The sequence below is a fragment of the Lampetra planeri genome, chromosome 31 (genome assembly GCF_965212315.1).
Source record: "Lampetra planeri chromosome 31, kcLamPlan1.2.h2, whole genome shotgun sequence".
Lineage (NCBI taxonomy): Eukaryota > Metazoa > Chordata > Hyperoartia > Petromyzontiformes > Petromyzontidae > Lampetra > Lampetra planeri.
Genome location: NC_136137.1, coordinates 10,313,979 through 10,333,762, shown reverse-complemented (window position 1 = coordinate 10,333,762; position 19,784 = coordinate 10,313,979). Strand labels below are relative to the sequence as shown.

The window sequence follows — 19,784 nt, the reverse complement described above, 5'->3', positions numbered from 1 at the left end:
GGGTTAGACCGGTTGTCAATTAGCGCGGCGAACGGGGAACGAGTGCGTGGTGAGGATTGCGTAGGCGGCGGGGGGAAGCTGTGTGTGTGGTGGGGGAGGGGGGTTCGCACAAAAGTATTTTTTGCTAAAGAGTTGTTTAATTAATCGTACCGGAATTCTGGCCAGAAATAAAATTGTAAAAAAAAAAAATTCGCCGCGAAAACGCCGAGATTGATTAATTCCCGAGAGGAGGATCGTTGTCGGATGAGAGAAAACTGGAGCCCTGCCACAGAGTGACAAATTATTGCCACGCTCGCAATAAAACCACGGCTTGATAAATGCGAATTTTATTCATGGCTGCGTGACGCTGCTGTAATTTCCTGATACAGTGCCCCATCCGTCTGGTTTCATAAGTAATATCTAAAATCTGCTCGCAACGGCGCGGCTCGGGGAAAAAAAGGTTGGATGAAAGTCAAACCGAAATAAACGTGAATGCTCCGCTCTTACAATCCCCCTCCGACCGGGCCTTGCTTCCCACGCACGTGCTGCGCCTTGTAGCGCTCCTCCTGGCACAGTCTTCTTTCGCATGCAGATTTTTAACGTCCTTTTTTTCATCTGGTGAGACATCTCGCTCGCGGGGCTCCGTTGGGACGCGCGTTGATTCTCGTGCGCGAGGTTCCGTTTGGCACGCGTGTTGGGTCTTGTGGACGAGTCTGCGTTGGTACGCATGTTGGTTCTTGCGGAAGAGGTTCCGTTTGGCACGCGTGTTGGTTCTTGCGGAAGAGGCACTGTGCCCCGTTGATCAAGGACAGGGGGCTTCTCAGCGGTGTCAACGTCGCTCGCTCCGTCGCGGCGCCCAACGCCTCGCGTCCTCCAGGGCACCCGCGGAAGGGCGCGAGGATTGTTCTCAAGTTTGCCTTTGAAAATCACGAAACACGCTTTGACACCTTCCTGGTTTTCGTTTCTTCTCGTGCGTGCCTTTTTTTCACTTTCTGTATAAAACACACGTGCGCCCGTCATAACGCCGTTGCGCCGTGAGATGTAACATTCCTCCCCGGTTGTGCCGCTTATTTATTTATCCAGTTGACACTTCATTATTGATGTAATACAATTTATTTAGAACAAACGCGTGTAGCGCGTCTGGTGTGTGGAAGCACATCCAAGCCTCCTGCTCAGTAAACGCTCCGTGCCGTTTGTGGGATGACATTTGTCGGCATTTCCTCAACACAGGCAGGGAAACGCACGTTCAGAGTATTCCGCTGCTGCTGTAAATGTTCACGTGACGATGAGCCACTTCGTTGAGCTGTCATTTGTGATAGCCAGGACGCTGCTGAAAAAGAGCTCTCCAGCCTAGTGGGCCTTACCTGGCAAAATCAAAAACATTGTTGAGTTTCAGAGGCGAAAAGGGGCCACGGCCGTGCGTGGTGCTATCCCGTTGACGTGTAAACTTTGTGACATCTTTGCACCGGAGCCTCAGCTCCACAAACCTTCGCTCACCCTATCCACGACACTCAAGCCAATGCGGTGGCGTGTGGATACCTCGGTAGTGCCCACCGCCCCTGCCAGCGGAAGCGGCAGCATAAGCGCGCCCACGGCTCAGTGGCGTGGCGAGGTTGGCACGGGTGCCCCGGTGCAAGGGAAATTCAATCAACCCATCCCTCCGTCGAACTTCCCTCGTCTTTGTTAGCCCAGTGGTCAGGGCACCCCACCACCCCTCCTCGGTCCGTGGACGCCCCCCCCGCACAATCGCACCGCATGCACGCCGCTCGATGACTCCGCCGGTGCTGGTGGCTCCGCGCGTGCCGTGAGCGACGTGCGGTGAAGAGCCACGGGCGACGCGGGCCGAGTTGAATCTCCGTTCGCCGCGCGGTTCGCACGAGCGGGGAGTTCGCGTGCGCGGCAAACGCCAAACATTTCGCGCCTCGCCCGCGCCGTGTTCATTTCGCGACAGTGGTAGTTTACGTTGAACTGAGTCAACTTGTTGGCAGCTATAATTCCCATGTATTATCCGGGGTGTGTTCTTGGCGATACTGCATTTCTCGCTGTCCACTGTAATCTCGAACTGTAACCGCTCATTGTCAGTTTCTGCCACGTCCTAATTCCCTGCATTGCACATTCTGCGGATGATACCAACATTGCTTTCGCTACCATACACATCTTCAGCCGTATTTCGTGCCCCGTGAGCGCTCGACATTGCCGTGACGTTTACTCCCCAACTCTCTGGCTTAAGTAACATTTGTTTGGCAGCGGCGGGGGGGGGGGGGCGGTGACAATGTCACCTTGCGGATGTGTAATGTGCGAGGGTGGTGCACACCGCGGCCGGAGTGGATGGGACGTGAGAGGGAGAAGGGGGAGCTTTGGGACCCAACCGCCGCTCGGGATTTGCACCCGATCCTTCCAGTGCCGCACCGATGCGAGAGGCCACGGGGAGAGTGGATGAACGGGCCTCGCTCGCAGCGTGAGAGCGACGCGAGAGACGAACTCACCGCCCGGAGAGTGAGCACGCCCGTCGCCACGTCGGGGGTGAGGAGCCGCTCGCTCCGCTGGCGTGATTTTACGAGAGAGACAGAGGGAGGGAGGAAGAGAGAGAGGGAGACATATTCTTTGGGTCTTTCGGTAAAGTCACGTAGATAGGTTCAAAGAAAATAAAAAATAACAACAAAAAACCGACGACGTTTCGATCGCAACACAAGCGTTCGTCATTAGGATCGAAACGTCGTAGTTCCTGATGACGAACGCTTGTGTTGCGATCGAAACGTCGTGTTGTTTTGTTATTTCCTTTGAGCCTATCGACGTGACTTTACCGAATGACCCAAAGAATATGAATTCCTGCAGTCACGAAAGCTTTTAAGTCAAGAGAGAGCGAGGGCGAGAGAGAGCGCTCGTTGCCAGTTTTCGCGTGCGCGTGCGCGTGCACTGCTGTGTGACCCGGCGCCCCGCAGGTGATGAGGGTGCCGGTCACCTGCTCGGAAGCTGTCCGATCTCCCCGCCTGATTCCCCCCCGAGTGGAGGTCAGCTCCGTATCTCATCACCCCGGGGCCCATTGCTACTCGAGCCCTCGTACCAGCATGCCGGCGTCCCCGTCGCGTGTCGCCTGCTCGTGCACTCGCGCGCGCGTGTGTTTGTGTGTTTGTTGCGTGATATAATAACCCGCCCCACTCCCCCAATCTTGCGATAACGCCGAACAAAAAGGTCTCTTGTTTAAGAGCGGAGAAGGGATAAGTGGCGGCGTGGTGTCAGACGCAGCAGGCACTGCACCTAACGCCCCCGTTACATCCCCCCCCAACCACCGCAACGTCGTCGCATTTTGCCCGATTGTGTTTCCGTTGTCAGTTCAAAGGTAGACGCCTACCCCCCGTACCCCCTACCCCCCCTCTACTCCTCCCATACCCCCCACAAGTCCCCTGCTGCTGTGAGGATGACATAAGGCGCTTGTTGTGATCGGCGCGTGCCCTCCAGATGCCCTGTTTCTCATCTGTCAGGGTAGCTCGTATAAATACGAGCGGACTTCCGAGTTAATCAAATGGCCCTAAACAAACTGGGCATCGAGGTATAACAGCCATTCGTGCAATGAGATATACGTAACAACGTTTACACCGTCGGATATAATCGCGGATGCAAATCGTTGTCTATTTGTCATTGGGAAGGCGATGCCCATGCGCTGCTGCTTTCAGTAACCTGGAATGGGCATCGTGCTGCGGGAATGCAATGCATTGTTGGCTAGGTACGGTGCGAAAGAAGTTCAACATGCTGCCGGCTCCGCGCGAGTTCGTTGCGGGGCGCCACGGTGGTGAGATGTTAACTCCCTCGCCTGGTCTGCAGGAGATCGTGGGTTCGATCCCGAACCTGACGCCTGCTGTATATTAGGAGTGTGCATGTCTCTCTCTCCGTGGTCGCGTGGATTTTTCTCCGGGTCTCCTGCGATTTCCCCCCCTCCATCCACATTTAGAAATCGACGGCACGCGTTCGGAGCATTCGGCTGCCGTAGATGTCCACGTGACAAGCCCCTTCGTTTGAGCTGTCATTTGCGATTGCCAGGTCGCTTCTGAACAAGAGCTATACAGCTCAGTGGTAGGCCTTACATGGCATAGCTAAAAATAGTTTTAGTTTTAATAGGTTATAGAACGCGGCCACACGGCGCTCACGAGCGCACATGCGCACTTGCGCGCCGTCGAAAGTGGTCGCTTCCAGCGCAGACAAGTATCCTAAGCAGAGGCAATTCATTTGGTGCCCCCTTTATTGTTTCGAGGCAATTGCAGGAAATCTTTAAATGTGGTGTGGTTGGAAGGGGTTATATAATGAACTCTTTATCATCGCCCCGTCAAATTTAATGCGTGAAAACCTTGAAACTGCAGTGCTCCAGATGATGAATTATTGAGCATTCTGGAGTAGTGCATTGGCGTGCATTAATAATCATGCAGCTTTGGGAAGGGTCAGCGCGTGCGGCGGGACAAACGTTAAATACCTCGGCACAAAGCGCTCGGCGCTTAGGGGACGGTGTTTTACGACCGCGAGCTCAGCCAAGGCAGAGAGGCTCGCGGTTGCTACCACGCAGCCAGCGGCGGGGGGGGGGGGCACGCGGCCACCCCGCGGGGGCCATGTGGCCGAGTGCAGCATCACCAGCATCAGGAGCAGGTGGCGGCTCCCAGGGCAGGTAGAGGTGCAGCCCCCGCAATTGCTTCGCTCTCCGTGGCTGGCAGGGGAAGGCATTGGACTCGAGGGAAGTGCTCGAAAGAGCCCCCACCTCTCACCATTGAAAGTTGTTTTTTTGTCACTACCCCCCTTCCACGCTGGTGGCCAAACGTGCGGGAAGTAGCAGCCACAGCTTTAACGTCACCGCACGCGATCTTACGATCTACTGACCGTGGCCGTGCCCATTTTATACTGCTGGGGGAGGACGGGGGACGAGAGGTGGGAGGATGAGGAGGAAGGGGGGGTGTAAGAAAGTTGTTGTTTAGGGAATGGCGGCGTTTAAAAAACAAACCGGTTGCACGACACGAGGCGCGCGTACGCCGATGAGATCGTGGCGCTGGCGCACAGAGAGAGAGAGTGCGGGAGGAGGAGGAGGAGGCGGGCGGAGTGAGGTGGCCACGCCGCCGAGGGGTTAAGTGAGCACGCAGCGCGCAGCGCGCGTGCAGTGCGGGGGGAGAGAGGGAATTCCCGGGGCCGGGTGAGCGCGTCAGCGGGGGAGACCCTGGGCCACGAGAATGCGGTGTGGGTGGGTGGGTGTGGTGGTGGGGGGGGACACGGCCCCATTTATGAAGTCCATTAATTAAAGCGCGCGCACGCGCGCACGCCACGCGCTCGGCCCCCATCACCGGATTGTCCGCGCGCGTCCGTGCGCTGGCGACACCTCCGCGGGCCACACGTGGAGACGATTAATCAGGGCCGCCCTCCGTGGCCTTGAGGCTACTTACGGTCAAACGGCGCCGTTGGAAATGTTTTTTTCCCGTATTGTTATTAAACAAAGGCGTTTCCACGCAGCCGATTCCCATGCCCCTTGGTGAATTGACAACACACGGCTCATCTAAATTGGAATTAATAACGGCAATCCCTTTCATAACGTTATCATTACAGTAAGTAACTAGCTGTACTACTCGGCTTCGCCCGGGACTTGTATCCACCACGCCCGGCCGCCTTTGTCTCCCCAGTGGCGATGTTAATATGCCACACCAGTTACTCGTTTTGAGGCTGAGTCCCTCCCTCACCGCTCTCCCTCACCGCTCTCCCTCCCTCACCGCTCTCCCTCCCTCACCGCTCTCCCTCCCTCACCGCTCTCCCTCCCTCACCGCTCTCCCTCCCTCACCGCTCTCCCTCCCTCACCGCTCTCCCTCCCTCACCGCTCTCCCTCCCTCACCGCTCTCCCTCCCTCACCGCTCTCCCTCCCTCACCGCTCTCCCTCCCTCACGACTCTGTAGAGGACGTGAAACTTTGATGAATTTACCTCAGAGTTGCGTGGTGGGTGTCGAGGCCTAGCACCGTGCAGAGCCTCCGGCCTCGCCTGATTTTCCCACCCGGCTGACGCTGGGTACGGGTGCCGTCCCCCCCCCCCCCCCGCGCTACAATAATACTGTCTAATCGCTATAATTTTAGAATCTACCGACCCTATAATAGTAATTGCACACATTGTAGTGGGGGGGGAGTGAAGAGGACGTGAAACTTTGATGAATTTACGTCAGAGTCGCGTGTTAATGCGTGCGCCTATTTTTAAGGGGAATTAAAAATGGCGTCCACCCCGCGCCGAAGGCGTCGCTACCCGTTGCCAGGGGCAACCGCCGTCCAATGAAAGCGGCGAAGGCGTGGCTACCCATTGCCAGGGGCAACCGCCGTCCAATGAAACTGCAGCCCGCGGCGAAGGCGTCGCTACCCGTTGCCAGGGGCAACCGCCGTCCAATGAAAGCGGCGAAGGCGTCGCTACCCGTTGCCAGGGGCAACCGCCGTCCAATGAAAGTGCGTATGGTCCGGCGACACACAGACAGACAGACAGATTCGCGATTTTATATATATAGATTACACTTGGCATGCACTTGTAGTTCATTTCAATTTCATTCGCTTAATTTGAAACCAGAGTCCGGTTGAGACGAAATTAGTCTCTTGCAAGGAAGACTCCGTTCTCAATGAAATGCAGCGAATATGCGAACAGTCGCGACACCATCGGAACCATGGCAAGGGAAATGTTTCACATCCTTAGCAACGTTCAGAAAGCCCCCGTCCCGTTGCCTCGTTCACCACCAACCACGACCACGACGCTTTGCACCGCGTGAGTCACGCGGTGGTCACCACCCTCGTGACGTTGAGGGCCCTCGCCGCTTTCTCGCCTCTCGGTGTTCGCCCAGCGGCGGTGGCGCGAGGGACTCGGGCCTCCTGGCCGCTTCGCTGAGGAGGCCCACCACCACCACCACCAACCCACCACAACCCCACTACGCCACCGCCACCCCACCGCCACCACCACGCCACCACCCCACCACCACCACCCCACCGCCATCCCACCACCACTACCACCCCACCGTCACCACCACCACCCCCCACCACCCCACCGCCACCCCACCACCACCACCCCCCCACCACCGCCACCCCCCCCACCACCACCCCCACCCCCCCTACCACCACCACCCCCCCCACCACCGCCACCCCCCCCACCACCCCACCACCACCCCCCCCAACCCCCCTCACCGCCACCACCACCACACCACCACCACCCCACCGCCACCACCCCCACCACCGCCACCCCCCCCACCACCCCCCCACCACCGCCACCCCCCACCACCCCACCACCGCCACCCCCCCACCACCCCACCACCACCACCCCCCCCCCACCCCCCCCACCGCCACCCCCCAGGGCTGCCCGTGGGAGGAGGCTCCATGCTGAGTTCTCGTGTCAGCCGCCGCCGTCTGGAGCTGCCTGCCCCCTCTCCGGGTGGCCCCACGCAGCAGAGTTGGGGAGATAAAATCACGGCGGTTGTCCAGCCCGGTGTCTGGATGTTGTTGTGGGTTTTTTTTCCATCCTCCCAGAGAAAGATTTGTGGGCTGCGAATTACCGCAACGAGCGGTGACCTTGTGTGTAACAATTTAAATTTGACAGAACACATGTCAGCCTTACCATTGATTTCATATTTTCGAGGCATGACGGATTGTCCGTGGGTTCAGAAAGGATCTTTACTCTGCAGGCTCTCCGGCGCTGTAATGAACCTTCGGCTCTACATCGCGTTAATAGACCGTGGGTGTAGCGAGCAGTTTCTACAACACAAGATTCAAATAAAATGTAGATGATGGGATAATGAAAAAAAGGGACTGGGTTCTCAAGGGCATTGCTTTTCAATAAATGCCGCAATGACGTAGCATCGTTTTTGCCATCATTTGTTTCCCCTCCTCTCATTGCTGAGAAGTGTCCTTTTAGTAAATGTAAATAAATATTTTTTATGTTTTAATGCGCGTACCTGTATAGTATTGTAAGTGTCCAAAGTTCATTCGGGCGAAGTGGATGCGAGTTGAGAAACGCAACAGAGTTTGGGGGACGGGGAGTAGAACCTCTGGGGGAGTAGAGGCCCGGAGGAGACCCCTGCGTGGGCCAGAGAGCCAGTCCCTTGGACACGCCGACACCAACACCTTGCCATCGCATCGCCTACCCTCCCCCTGCCCCCTACACGCCGCAGAGTCACTCTCCTAGATTGCTGCCCCCCCCCCCCACGTCGCCTGATCACATCCGCACAAATAAACCTTGAACCCCCCGCCCCGCCCCCACCGTGGGCGTGGGGCTGACCTGGTGGCAGGTCACAAACATTGACACAACACGAGTCAAACAGGGGGGGGGGGTGGACACCCGCGCCCCCCCCCCCCCATTGTGTTCCCTCTGCGCGGTTATCGGAGGACCTCTTGCTGTATACATCGTGGCGTGTGTGCACAGTGGGGGGGGGGGGGCACGGGGGCAGGGGCCGCGGGGGGGGAGAGGTGGGGGGGAGGGGCGGGGGGATGGGCCGCGGGGGGAGGGGCCACGTGGGGGGGGGGGCGTGGAGGGGGAGGGGCGGCGGGGGCTGCTCTCCACAGTTTACCGGGAGATTTACTTGGTGGCCTGGGATGACCGCACGCCCGCAAGCTATTGATTTGCAGGCGAGGCTGATGAAGGAAATTGGGGGATCCGTTAAAAAAATAAAGGGGGGGGGGGGAAACTGAAATGGATTTTCCAAAAGGAGGACGGGAACGGCGTGGCACCTCGTGTTGTTCTCCTGATGGGAAACGGCAACGCCTCTTCGTGTGTTTATCATCACCCGGGCCCGCCTGTAGGGGCCCGACGCAGCCTCCTCCATCCAGCGACCCCGCCCGCCACAGACCCCCGTCAAGCTCCATCACCCCCCGCCCGCCATCCTCTGAGCGGCTCACCAACCCCCTCGTCTGGGTCGCCAACACCCCCCCCCACCCACCACCTCGCAGCCTCCCTCCTCCCCCTCTCCTCCCTCCTCCTCCGTCTCCCCCAACCACTTTGCCCGAGCGCTCCCCTCCCCACCATCCCCTCCTCCTCCCTCCCTCCTCCGTCTCCCCCAACCACTTTGCCCGACCGCCCCCCCCCTCTCGCTCGCCCAGCGCTGCGGACCAATGGCATGGCGGCGGGGGGGGGGTCGTTATGGCTGCTGTGGCGAGCTACGCAGCGCGGGGCCAAGTGAGTGCTCGCTTGGCCGCTGTCCAGCTGCTGTGTCCGCACTTTAATTTAGTGTCCTGTTTACCGCCGCCGCCGCCGCAGCCGCCGCCGTGTTTGCTCAGTAATTACGGAGGTTCACGCGGGGTGCTCTCGATCTGCGGGCCGCGGCGGTGCAACTGGCCGGGTGCGCGGGTTCGTGCACGACGCAGCGAGGGATCCTGCGCGTCGTCCAGTGACGCCGAGGGTGAGTCGGTGTGTGGGGGGGGAGGAGGTTGGAACGCGGTCGTGGGCCGCCGAGGTCTCAGCGGCGGCGGGAGCGTCTCGGTTTGGGGTGGAGAGGTGGAGAGGGGACCGGGCGAGCTGGCTGGACGACGCTTGTTGTTTGTTTGCAGGCAGCCTGTCTGCCGAGTTGTTTGCTGAAGTGTATCGCCTAAATGAGTTGGTTTTTGTTGGCCCGTTTTTGCTGGATTTGCGTGTCAGAGGTGACTTTCGTTCGCCGTTGAGTTACCCCTCCTGGCGCCGTTGTGGGGCTCTCATCGTTCACGTGGGCTGACGAGAAGTCGTGAGGACGTTTTCGCTGCTTCAGCGGTCATCGATTGTCGATGGCACAGCGTTGCCTGTTCACGCCCATTGCTGCTGTCGTGCAAGCACTTTACCCCGCAGCATGGCATTGTCGGAAAATGTGCGATTACTTTCTGTTCGTAAATATTTGCGGTCATGGGTCTGATAATTGTGTTGTGACAGCGACGTCCTGCTTCGTTGATGATGCTGCAGTTATTTCACAGGAGGGGGGAGGGAGTCCAGGAGCTAGCGCCCCATTTTTAAATCCTTTATATTAAGTTCGCTTGCTTGCTTGCGTGCTTGCTTGCTTGCGTGCTTGCTTGCTTGCGTGCTTGCTTGCTTGCGTGCTTGCTTGCTTGCGTGCTTGCTTGCGTGCTTGCTTGCTTGCGTGCTTGCTTGCTTGCGTGCTTGCTTGCTTGCGTGCTTGCTTGCTTGCGTGCTTGCTTGCTTGCGTGCTTGCTTGCTTGCTTAGGACCGTGCAAATCTTTCGCTCGTTTTTTAACCCACTTCCCGTGATCCAATCGAGCTGACATTTTCCACACAGACTCGTTGTGCCAGACAATGTTCGTGAAAAAAAATTCCCAAAATTTTACACTTTTTAGGCAAAAAAAAAATATTTTATATATATTCAAATAGAACTCATTCATGGCTTTGGCTGAACGTAACAGTGTAAGAGCCCAGAGCGTAACCCCTCCACAGGCCGTGGCGGAGTAGCGCAGTTGGTAGCGCCCTCGCTTCCCATGCCAAAGGTCGCGGGATCGATCCCCGCGTCCTCCACAGGCGAATATATTTTTAAATCCTTCATATTAAGTTCGCTGCCACGCATATAAAGGATTTATAGTGAAAAACTTTGTTTTTACGGGTTATACTTATTCACACTGCCAAGGGGCAGTAAATGAAATTATCTTGGTTTATGGATTGATGCCTCAATTATTCTCGAATTGGAAAACAAAAATAACTGGCGTAGAGAATTACAGACTCACCTGCTCCCGATTACACTTAAATTGCTCATGAACTTCACTGGGAACAGAATAATGGGGAATCGAGAGGCCAAACCGTTCCATGGAAGCGAGCAGGGTTCAGCAAAGGTTGTTTTTTTCATCCCCATCGACGATATTCAAACTCTAAGAAACTCAGGAATATTAGAGTACTATGCCCTGGCCTTTGTGGATTCTATAAAAAGGCATTTGCCTCGGTGGATATGGGTACATCCTTCCAAGCTCTCACAAACTAAGCCCTAAATATAAAATTATAATAATAAAAAAATGTTTGCAGACTGAAGCAACTACAGTGAGCTTGCAGGAAGCGAGTAGGCTGATAAACATCAGAAGGGGAACCCCAAAAGTAAGACACGCTCTCTCCCCGTATTCATGGCGACCTTGGAAGATATATATTTGTTTTACCAGCATTTTAGCGGAGTCATTGAGGCATAGATGGAGGAAATATTAAGCACCTCCGAATGACCGATGATGCGTCACCGTAGCAAGCAATGAAAATGAATTGTGGGGTATTACTGAAGACCGTAACTTCATATCGAGCCTGCATTTGAGATAAATACGGACAAAGCAAAAGTCACGTCGGACAACGGGTTCGCTGAACAAATGAATGTATTTGTTGGAACGAGGCAACTGGAACACGCGTGGGAGGGTGAATCCCGTGAGCAATTGTTGAAGGGGGGAACAAGGGACACATTAATTCAATAAATACATTGCCAGAGAAGGTTGGAGTCCTTTTATTCGTGTAAAAATGTAACTTGGTAATGAAATGCAACGTAGCAATGTGCGTTAAGGAGACAGAGACATGCGCACTGGCATTTTACCTGCCAGTGCGCATGGATCATAAGCGCGCACATTGACAAACAAAACGCAAACAGAAACTGTAAAAAAAACACACAAAGAAGCGCGGATCGGTGGACGCTTTGTGAGTTCTCAGCGAGAGAAAGCAGAGCGCACGGATCTGAGAAAAGATGCAAATGACGCACCGAATATTAATCTTCAAGGAAATAAACGGGCTGGGCTAGGACAGCTCGCAAAGAAAGATCGCTCCGACATATTGCTAAGGGCAGACCGCGATGACAGATTGCAAGGGCATGTCGCGAGGACACATCGCTACATTCGCAAGGGCACTGACGGCGTGGCTGCCCAAGGATGGAACGCGCCCGACAGCACGCGCACCGTGGAGACGGAGCAGTGCACAGGAGCGAGATGGATCGCTGCATCGCCCGTCTATGAGGGGTGGCGACAAATTGGGGTGCCCTTCGGCTCGTAATGGATCGATCTTGCTTGATGGATGTACGTATGTGGAACTTTCTTTCGCACCGTACGTAGCCAACCGTGCTAATCGGAGGCGCGATGATGATGCTGGGGGTGTATGCTGTATCTGGTCAGATGGTTTGTGTATGGAGAAAAAGGCAATTCTATTTTCGAGCAGTTTTCGGAGTGTCGGGGGGGGGCGTGGCGGAGGGGGGCACTCGCTTTCGTCGTAGCCTCACATACCGGCTTGCCCCCCCCCTCATCTGTCAAAGCCGATTCCTATTTCAGCGTCTCTCCAGTCGATCGTCTGCCGCCTCTGTCGAGTGGCCCACGTGCCCACGCCCACACGCAACACAAACATCATCATCACCACGTCACCGCAATGAGCAACTTTATTTTGGCAAATGAGAAGCCAAAATGAGTCACCACCGCTGTGCGCTGAGTAATTAGCGGCTCGTTTCGAAATTTACATTCTGGAGGGTTTTTTTGTATCGTTCACCGTTTCCCCCGTCGAGCCATCTGTAGGCCGTGCAGGGAGCACCACGTGGACTTGAAGGGTGTCTTTGTGAGATCCACTGCTGCGAGCGCCGTAGATCTTGCTCGTGTGACCGGGATGGGGGGGGGGCTTTCTTCACAATTCTGGCTAATCGCCTGATAACGCTAGTTGTTGCGATCACCAGCGAAACGTCAAGAGTAATTGTAAATGTTGTGGGCTTACTCTCCAACACACCGGTGCGCTGCGAAGCAGTAACTAATTGGCGCGTTTTGTTTACGTGACAAACCTCACCGAGTGGCCGTGTGGTGGGTTTAACGACGCATTTATATTTACGCGATCGAACCCAACAAGGCCGTAACGATATCGCTCCTGATCCGGAAAATGCCGATCGCCCGTGGAATCTGGAATTCTATGGCGTGCGCCTGTGGACCCGTCCGCTATAAACGGTTGTTTTTTCTGCGAGCCTTATTCTTAGCCTCTTCAATTCAGCCAAGACACGATATACTTTGTACACGAGGCCCCAGAGACGCGCACCAGGGTACATGCCGTGTTCACGACCGCCTCGCCCCCGTAAACCCACGCGTGAGCTGGCGCGCGTGCCAGAGGTCCTTGTTTTGCAGACGAATCCTCAGGCACGCGCGTTGTTCAGATCCTCCGAGGTCCGCTCGTCCGTCGATCAGCGAAGGCCGTCAGGGAGGCTGGCAGCGGGGGTCTCGGCGCCGCCGCCGCCACCCCCCCCCGCGCTCGCTTCCGTAGCGCGGGGAACGCGTGCTCCACCGCGATGCGCGCCACGCGCGCCTGTGTGCTGCGTGTGTACGTGTGTGTGTGTGCCGCGTGTTTATGTGTATATCGTGTCGTGTGTGTGCTGCGTGTGTACGTGTGTGTGTGTGTGCCGCGTGTTTATGTGTATATCGTGTCGTGTGTGTATGTGCCGCGTGTGTGTGTGTGCCCTACGCAATACGACGCGACTTGACTGTTACACACGTTGCATGCCCTGTGCTTGCGTGCTTTCTGCACGTGTGTGTGTGTGCGCGCGCTGCAAGCGATGCCCTTTGCTGTGCGGTGCAGCGCGGTGCCGCGAGCACATCTTCGCCGTCCGCACGACACGTCTGCCTCGGTGCGAGTCGGCCCCGACGAGCTCGTTGCTGTGCACAGCGCTCGATGGATGTCCGCGTTCGGCGCGCCGAGCCGGCGGTCGTGGGAAGGGCTCTCTTGGCGCGCCCTCTTGGTGCGCCTCCGCCGCTCGTGCTCACGCGGTGGTGGCGCAGTGACGCCCATTCAGCGAGGCCGCGAGTTCCGCTGCCCGTACGTGGGTTCTTAAGTTCGGCAAAACAACAAAAAACGGATCGCAAAAGCACCCGCGGGGCTTTGCCGCGAGTATCCGCGCACCGTCGTGGCCACCTTCGGTAACTTTCTCAGGCCGACCTCCCACCCTCTGGCGAGCCCGCCCCGAAGTGACTTCGCAGCTCCGCGCGAGGTCTCGCTTCGCCGCGATGGAGCCATTATCCATTGTCCCGAGCTCTCACCCCCCCTCCGCCCCCCCGCTGTCTTTGCCTTCGCCAGCCGGGCTCGCAAGCGAGTGATTATTTATTTATTTAACAACCTGTCCGCTCGATGGCCTCGTTCGGCCGACCTGCGCTGCTCGGTCGCACCTCGGAGGCCACTGAAACAGCAGAGCGTTGATGTCCGAGGGACCCCCGGTTTTTTGCATCTGGATCCACGCGGCGCTGCCACTCGTAATAATAATTGTAAATAAATAAATGGTGCCCTACAAACGACGTGATCTTCTGTGATCTGCGCGCGGCGCGTCGTGCGTGAAGCTGATTTTGGGGTGGTGGTGGGGAGGTCATCTCAGTCAGTCGACCGTGGCACCTGCTGAGTCTGCCCCGTGACCTCCTGCAGGCGGGCGTTCGACACTTCACGTGGCCTCAAGGTGCACATGACCTGGCACAAGCGTCGTGGTGACGTCACCGCCACTTAGTGGCGAATGGCGGTTATTGTTGTTGTGGTAAGAGAAGCGTCTCCCGTAAGCTCCCGCGCCGCCCGTAGGAACCGCCCGGCGCTGCTGCATGGTGGCCCCTCTTGACCGCCACATCGGCGGCGGCGGCGTCGTCGCCACCACCGCGGGGATCCGCCCGTCGTGAGGGCGCGCGCTGTACAGTGGGGCGGTGTTCAGTCCCCGACGATGCTAATTTAATTGCTGTGAAATTGGACGCAGCACCGTGGGTTTTCCACCCCCCTTCCTCCCCTCTAATTGTGACAGATGACACGGCAGCGCCGTCTGACGTTTCTTCCTCGCTTGCGCCGGGTGAAGGTTTCAGCAATCGCGGTGATGATGACCGACACGGCAATCGCGTTCCGTATGCTGAATGTGTGGTCCCACATCCCTGTGGTGTTTGAGGGGATGGTTCGGTGTGCCGCTTTGGTTATTCGCTTATTGATGTTTACAGTCAAGGCAGCGTCCATCTGCCCCACATTCTCATTGTCACGCTCCCGGCCGGTAGACGCTTCTTGACTTTGTTGACGATCTAAAAAAAAACCTGTATTATGCTTGTTGACGATGGTGATGAAAGTATCGGTCATCCGTTGTTTACAGTCTGAACTTGTTGGGCATCTGAAATTAAGCGCTCTGGCACTGGCTCTTCCACTGCTGAGGGATTTGCTGGTCGTGCTGTGTGCCCTATTCGTGTTATTTTCATTAATATTGTTAACACGCATTTTCACAAGGGAATCTAATATTATTTTTGTGCAAGGTCTTGCCAAGTTTGTTGTTGTTGCCAATTACTCAATCCCAATGGAGTAATTTTCCAGTAGTTATTCAGCATTGAAATGTATTGCCCAAGAGCAATGACATTACAAGAAACCAGAGAACCTGGAGGAAACCCACTTAGACCAAAGGGAGAACAAAGACGCTCCACACAGAGAGGCACCCGAGTCGGGAATGGAACCCAGGCAGATTCTTCCCGTGAGGCTCGAGGGTCACCACTGGGCGTTGCGTAAAAGGCGCCGCTGTCCTTGGGAGCTCGAACAGGGTCCGTCACAGCGCAGAGGCGCACCGCTCCCGGCCTCCGCGCGTCGGGCGTGGAAATCTCTGCAGGCCTCGCCGTGCCGTTACCCCCCGAGAGAGTCGCGTTCGTAGCGCGAGCCGCTGGGCACAGGTGGTGCGGACGTCTTCTCGTGGACTGAGGAGACCTGTCCGGTTGAGTGTGGCTGCGGTGTGAAGGGTAGCGGGGGCCCTGAGTGTTCGCCATGGCGGCCTCCCCCTACGTCGGACGGGGAGGGCGAATCGTTGAGTCAGCGGTTGACCTGGCTGGACGTGACCCAGGGCCGAAGCGAATCCCCTTAATGGTCAGGCGGCGCACGTAAGCGCGCGGAGTCGTATTTGCCAACCTCGCCAGACGTGACGTAGCGAACGCGTGTTCTGTACGAGATGTGAAACGCGATACACGCACACACATCTGCGCGGGCCCGTGTCACCCCAACCTTCGGTGGCGGTGGCTTGCACTCGCCGCACGAATCTGCGCTGCCGGTTTTGTCTCATTGTGAACTTCCCATCCTGCGACGAATGGAGACGTTGATCGGTGGAGAAGCTCCGAGGTTTTAACGAGGTGGGCTCGCCGCTTGGCTCCCCGTCAGCACGAGGTGTCTGCGGTGGCCGCCTACTCGCCCTCTTCTTCCGAGGCTCTCGCTGCCCAGATTTGTGTCTCGCGCAGTTTGAGCACTGCTAGGCTCGGTAACTCTCCGTCAAAGCAGTTTTTTTTTACTTAACCACCATCAAGTGGATCTGAGTTAACTTTCATGGCATGCCAGGACATTGTCTCGTGCTGTAAACATTGTCTGCGCGCTGTTGCAATGATTGTAAATGCTCAGTTGCTGTTTGCGCAACCAAAGGCGGCTGTAGCGGTTGTGGTTGTGGTGGTGGTGTTGTGGTTAGCGCACTGCTGCGCTACGAACCTGGTGACCCGGGTTCGGGTCCCACTCACGGCCAACACCAGTGACGATTATCTGACCGCTTCTGGGCCTCCCCTGGCTCAACTCAGCCTCAAATGAGTACCTGGTGCGGTGTATAAACATCGCCACAAGGGAGACAAAGGCGGCCGGGCGTGGTGCTGGCTACTCACCTCTTCGTGTGCCGCGCCGGCCTTCATAGGCACTGCTCGCTTACAGCACTTGCCCCAACAGTCTGTTAAGGCTATACGGGGGATCTTTGTCTTTTTCTTTGGTGGTGTAAAGGGAGATTCCTCCGCAGCGAGTCAAGGCTTTGCTCGTAAAATTGAGCGAGACGGCTCTGAATTGTCTGACAACAAACATTCAATTAACTCGTTAATGTTTGCTAATGAAGTGCCAATGTGGCACGTAACTGGGCGTCAAAGGATTCAAACGCTCGTATTGAAAGACCCAACAGGAGGCCAGACAAAGGAAAACCTTAAACATCTATTTTGATGGTGTAATTCATGGCATTTCAGCAGACAAATGTGCAAATACGTCATCACGATCGTGGGAATGCGCTTCTGATGTTAAATATCGGGAATTAAGATTTTATGATTTCCTGAGAGCTCCGAGACGACGCGTGCCATATGACGGTCTGCTTTGCGCATTAAGAGCGGCGGCTCTCTGCACCGGCGGAGGCTGACTGTCCGCACGGCCGCCCGGTCGGCCGCCACTCGGCCGGCCTGTGCGCCACTTCGGCACAGATGAGCGGCAGCGTCCGCACCGATGAATATGGAAACTTGCGTGTGGATCCCACCCGCCCGTAAACCCTGCATGCCAATTATGGGGCGTGATGATTGGAATGTGGGACGCGTCCCACCTGGCACAGGTACTGCCACTATGACTATTTTTTATTTGACCAGGTGAGGCCCACGGAGCCTGTATGAGCTCGTTTTCAGAAGCGGCCTGGCTATCACAAATGATAGCTGCATCTTCGATTTGCACGGTTGGCGACGTACAGTACGAAATAAGCCTAACATACATAATGTTCAACGAAGTGGCTTATCACGAGGAAATGTTATCGAAGCCAAATACTCTAAACGCGTGTGGATTCTAAATGTTGGGTGGGAAAAACGGAGGACCTGGAGAAAAATCCACGCGACGACGGGCAGAGAGACATGCAAACTCCAAATTTACAGCAGGCTTCAGGGTCAGGATCAAATCCAAGTCCTCCTGTAAACCAGGCGAGGTAGTTAACATCCTTGTTTGCTCTTCCTGTCATGTCACGAAATGCTCATTCAGCAGCACTCCTGTCGAGTCGCACTCCGCCCCGTGTTGGAGAATGGCACACGGAAAGAAGAGGTCACAGAGCCACTTCTGAAATCCCTGGCAGGGATCTCTTGTCGCCACGGGGGGCGCTGGCCTCTCCCGTACACGCTGCGAGAGAGACGTTTGTTGCGTGACAGCAAAAGCTACAAATTGTAATTCTCAGAGCTGGACTTCCTCGAAACTGATTGACAAACAAATTTTACAATAATTATTTGTGCACGCAAGTCACTCGTGCCTGGGGTTTAAATCATTCACTCACCACTCTTAGAACCCTGGTTTTAATCGCGGGTGGCGGCAAAGCATATTCAAACCCGTGTGTGTGTTGAACTTATTTCGCACCGCGGTACTGCACTGCAGCACTGGCCTCGTGTGTAGCTGCAAGCTCACAATACGGCAGCCAAGGAAATGGAGTCGGTGTCGTGCAAATGCTCCTCCGGCTTGGATTGCAAGGCCGTGGCCGCGAGTCTACGGGAATTGTCTCGCGTGAAAAAAACGCGAAACAACCGAGAAACGACTCCGCGGAGAGAGGGCCACGCGCAGCGTCCGCGGCGGTGCCCGGCAGCACGCAGCATGCAACACGCGTCGTCCAAGACGCGCCACCGGTGGCTTGCGATGTGACGAAACGCGATCATCTTGGCGTGTGTGCGCTGCAGGGGACACGGGTCGGAATGCCTTGCGCAGCTCTTGGGGTTTCTACTCCGTCTGCTGCCCTCCTCCTGTGGTTTCACTGCACGGCATTGACCGTCGTTTGATACAACTCAACTTTTAGTCTCTCGGCCAATTGGCTTGCCTCGCAAGCGCCAAGGTGCTCGGCATAATTTAGTTCTCCTGCGTTTCGTGCCTTCTTAATTCGGGCGTGAGGAACCCTTTACTTGCCGAGGGCCGAACAGGACTTTCGCGTAGCTAGTGGCGGGCCAATCGTTGTCACGCGCCTCGGTCGCTTCCTTTGCATGCGAGGAGAGAGAGGCCCTTGCAGTCGCAAACACAACCGGAGGGCAGCGCCAGGTCGAAAATAGTCTCGATGGGTGCAGGAAGGGTGCTTGAAGTGGCGGATAAATGTGAATTGTGAGCTGTTTCCGAGGACTGTAGTAGCGGTAGTGGTAGGCCTCGAGTGGCTGCGGGCCGTGGGGTCGTGTCGGGCCCACGGGCCGCAGGGACTCCACCGGCGCCTAAAATGTGTCATTTGAAACAGCGGCTGTGTTAGTTTCACCAATTGACAGGCACTCAACCGTGGATTTCATTGGGCGCGTTCGGAGAACGGGGTGAGCCATGAATGATTAATTCAGCGAAAATGCCCATTTCTGGCTCTCCGGATAGCACCGTGGACGTTCTCTATCGAGAGCGTGAATGCCCGCAGAACTTCCCCTTGCCACGCTTGCCCGCCCCACCGCACCGCTTCCGCCCGGCCTTGACTTGACCACGCCGACGCATTCTCCCCACGGGGCCATAGAGACGGCCCGTAAAACACCAAAGCTTGGCGGCGGCTTGAAAGCCTCCCTGCAAGTTCACGCTGAAAACGAGAGAAAAGCCACAAACTGGGAGGCGTCTGCAGTTTTAATTTGCCTCCGTTTGGCCAGTTGCCCGCAACCGAGCTCGCGGCCGCCTGACACGTAACCTGGCCGCGGTTGGTGCTCGAGTTGCTAAACATGAAGTGACCAACGCTGCGGCCCTCATTTTAATTCCCGGCACTGTTTACGCCATACCAGCGGTGTACGAAACACTCCCCCTGCCCCCCCACCCCAGAGGGCCGGCGGCGAGGTTGGCATAGGCCCCAGCACAAGAGATGAGATGGCGGGGGGTGGGGGTCCAGTTTCTACCCCCCTCTCCGCGCTCTTTGGTAGCCCGGTGCCTGGGCTCAAGTGCAGTTGCACCGCCTGCACCCTCCGGCAGCCACCGCCAATGTCTGCGGAGGTGCCGTGAGCCCAGTTGCGCACAGGATTGTAGGGATTTGAGAGTCGTGAGTTCCCAACGTGCACGACTCGATGCGTGTGGCCATGAGCGTCGGTGATCCACCGCTACCCTCCTCATGGTCACCGTTACAGGATCACCACTATTGTTATTATTTGTATGTTTCAGTTTTGGCGCTGTTTTATCTCCTTCCATG

The 19,784-nt window shown here is 56.4% G+C and overlaps 1 protein-coding gene and 1 long non-coding RNA gene across 3 annotated transcripts in view; one reads left to right on the top strand and one right to left on the bottom strand.

Moving 5' to 3' along the window:
* Positions 1 to 310: 310 nt before the first annotated feature.
* Positions 311 to 6,202, bottom strand: LOC144729205 (uncharacterized). Its single transcript, XR_013587651.1, has 2 exons — positions 5,924 to 6,202; positions 311 to 971 (listed from the first exon to the last, which is right to left on the bottom strand). It is a non-coding gene; the product is annotated as an uncharacterized LOC144729205 (long non-coding RNA).
* A 2,933-nt stretch (positions 6,203 to 9,135) lies between these two features.
* RARB (retinoic acid receptor beta) overlaps positions 9,136 to 19,784 on the top strand; it is an 89,106-nt gene continuing 78,457 nt past the window's right edge. For both annotated transcript variants that reach the window (XM_078609260.1, XM_078609262.1), the window contains exon 1: positions 9,136 to 9,356. The gene's annotated coding sequence lies outside the window, so the exon portion shown is untranslated. The remainder of the gene's footprint in view (positions 9,357 to 19,784) is intronic.